Genomic DNA, 3,315 nt, shown 5'->3' with positions numbered 1-3,315 from the left:
TTCTTACTATCCACACTGAGTAACCCAATAAGTTGAGATCAATTTTCCAATATAATTCTCATTATCTAAACTCGGGATCTGAATAGCTTCAGAAAACACTATATTCCTTGCTAGACAAACTTGCTGTTTTTAGTCTCATGATCCAATTTATCTTTGGCTAGGAAGGGATACTTGTTTGTTTTTCCCGTTTCTTCCAGTAACTGAAAAGAGTCTTTTACTATCATCGTCTTACAGATGAAGATTCTGATATCCTAAGTAAGCAAGTAACCTGCCCAAGGTCTCCTGGGCAGTCAGTGGTAAACTGAGAGTCAGAGCCGGGTCTGACTGGCTCCAAATCCCATGATCTTTCTTCCACATGCCTTTTATTTTTTTAAATTCTTACTTTTTATTTTTTGAGACAGTCTCACTCTGTCACCCAGACTGGAGTGCAGTGGTGCAATTTCAGCTCACTACAACCTCCATCCACCAGGTTCAAGCGATTCTTGTGCCTCAGCCTCCCAAGTAGCTGGGATTATAGGTGTGCACCACCCCACCCAGCTAACTTTTGTATTTTTAGTAGAGATGGGGTTTCACCATGTTGACCAGGATGGTCTCGAACTCCTGGCTTCAAGTGATCTGCCCACCTTGGCCTCCAAAAGTGCTGGGATTACAGGCGTGAGCCACTGTGCATAGCCACATGCCTGTTAAATAAGCAGTTCATGTGGATGAAAAGCCCAGCGTAGTCATCTCTCACAAAGTCAAAGTTACAGATTCCTGTGCTCTTTAAATCACATTTAAATTAATCAAACTAATTTTACATCATAAGCAGTGATGTTGCCATTTTTAAAAATTATGCGATGCAGATTTCAGTGTTGCAGTAAATGTAATTTGAGTGTAATTTCTCTATTTATTATTAAAGACATTCTCAAACTGTGGTCCCAGAAGAGCAGCATCGATATTACCAATAAATGTGTTAGAAATGCAGATCTAAGGCTGGGCGTGGTGGCTCACGCCTGTAATCCCAGCACTTTGGGAGGCCGAGGTGGGCGGATCACTTGAGGTCAGGCGATCCAGACCAGCCTGGCCAACATGGTGAAACCCCATCTCTACTAAAAATACAAAAATTAGCCAGGCATGGTGGCAGGTGCCTGAATTCCCAGCTACTCGGGAGGCTGAGGCAGGAAAATCGCTTGAAATCGGAAGGCAGAGGTTGCGGTAAGTCAAGATCACACCACTGCACTCCATCCTGGGCAAAAGAGCGAAACTCCATCTCAAAAAAAAAAAAAAAAAAGAAAGAAAAGAAAAGAGAAATGCAGATCTAGAGCCCCAGCCCAGATAACCTGAATCAGAAACTCTGGGAATAAGCCCCATCAATTTATGTTTTAGCAAGTCCTCCAGGTGATTCCAGTGAGTGTTCAAATTTGAGAACCACTGAATTAGAGGATGAACAACCATACTCTTTGGTGATTCTTGCAATAAGAACCAGAACATATGGGTATCAGAAATCTGGATGACTTGTTGACTGTCAGAAAGCTCTGATTAATGCTCTTATTTCCCTTCTAGTCATTTCTTCATTCATCTAACAAATACATCCTCAGCCCCAACTCTGGGTCAGGCATGATGCCAGGCACCAGGAACAAGGTAGAGAAAAAGACAGGGCCCTAATCGTCTCAGGTTTACAGTCTAATGTGGGTGACAGACCAGAACATAGTCAATTCCAGAACACAGCATCGTCTGTGCCTTGCAAGATAAACAGGGTGCTAGGGGCAAGAGATTTTACCTAATCCAGCCCTGCAAGTCAGGGAAGATTTCCAGATTAAACAACTCAAGAGGATAGGAGTCCAGAACATTCTGAGAAGGCCTAGTGCCATGGGAGATTGTTTTGTCTCTCCCACATATGCACAGCCTGCTTGAAGCAGCTTCAGATGGAAGAAGAGGGGTGCAGAAAACTCAACCTGTTGCTTCCAACTTGTTGGAACACTTATCTCCGACACGCATTAAAAACATATGGAAGGTCAAAGCTCCATGTGTTCTCTTGGTAGGGGAGCAGAAAATTGGATACGCAAATATGCATACCTCCCTGATCCCAACTGCTGGACTCTTATTGCCAATTTACGTAATTTCCTATGCATACTTCAAAATAGTGAGGGGGGCAGGAGACACTGTGAACACCGTAATCAGGCTGCTTAGACTAGCAGCTGCTAGCACATTCATTCCCTTCTTCCTTGATTTAAAAAAAAAAAAAAAAAAAAAATCCAATAGAACCTGAGGGGAAACCCATCATTTGGGAAATGAATGAATAGTTTCTTCTTAAGAGAAATCAGTTTAGATCCAACAAGCCATCCACAAAACAGGATCCCACTTACTCCTTCATCCTGCAAAAGTGCTTTGAGTGCCTACTCTGTGCTGGCACTGAGCTAGGTGCCGGAGAAAGGACAAGTACAGGAAGGGCCCTGACTGTAAGGAGATTAAAGGACAGAAATTGAACACCACTTTCTTTTTTATTTTTACTCTTTTAGGCAGGTCTCAGTCTGTCACCCAGGCTGGAGTGCAGTGGCACAATCAGACCTCACTACAGCCTCGATCTCCTGGACTCAAGCAATCTTCCCACCTCACCCTCATGAGTAGCTAGGACTACAAGCATGCGCCGCCACACTGGCTATTTTTTTTTTTTTTCTTAATTTTTTTGTATAGACAGGGTCTCACTATGTTGCTCAGGCTAATCTCAAGCTCCTAGCCTCAAGCAATCCTCCCACCCTGGCCTCCCAAAGTGCTGGGATTACATGCATGAGCCACCATGCCGGGCCTCAATACCACTTTAAATGTGATAAATGCTTAAAAGAAAAATGTTATTAAATAGATCTATTGTAAAGGCACATGCTGACAGATGTTTAAAAGAAAAAAGTTATTAAATAGGTCTACCGTAAAGACACACCCACATGTATGTTTATTGCAGCACTATTCACAATAGCAAAGACATGGAATCAACCTAAAAACCCATCAATAGTAGACTGGATAGGCTGGGTGCAGTGGCTCATGCCTGTAATCCCAACACTTTGGGAGGCTGAGACAGGTGGATCACTTGAGGTCAGGAGTTTGAGATCAGCCTGGCCAACATGGTGAAACCCCATCTCTACTAAAAATACAAAAATTAGTAGGGCATGGTGGCAGATGCCCATAATTCCAGCTACTCAGGAGGCTGAGGCAGGAGAATCTCTTGAACCTGGGAGGCGGAGGTTGCAGTGAGCCAAGATCCATTGCATTCCAGCTTGGGTGAAAGAGATACTCCATCTCAAAAAAAAAAAAAAGAGTTGCTCAACAGATCTTTGTGGTGAC

Source organism: Trachypithecus francoisi, unplaced genomic scaffold (assembly GCF_009764315.1).
Source record: "Trachypithecus francoisi isolate TF-2019V2 unplaced genomic scaffold, Tfra_2.0 Lachesis_group0, whole genome shotgun sequence".
NCBI lineage: Eukaryota > Metazoa > Chordata > Mammalia > Primates > Cercopithecidae > Trachypithecus > Trachypithecus francoisi.
The sequence above is the reverse complement of the archived record's forward strand: the minus strand, read 5'-3'. Positions refer to the sequence as shown.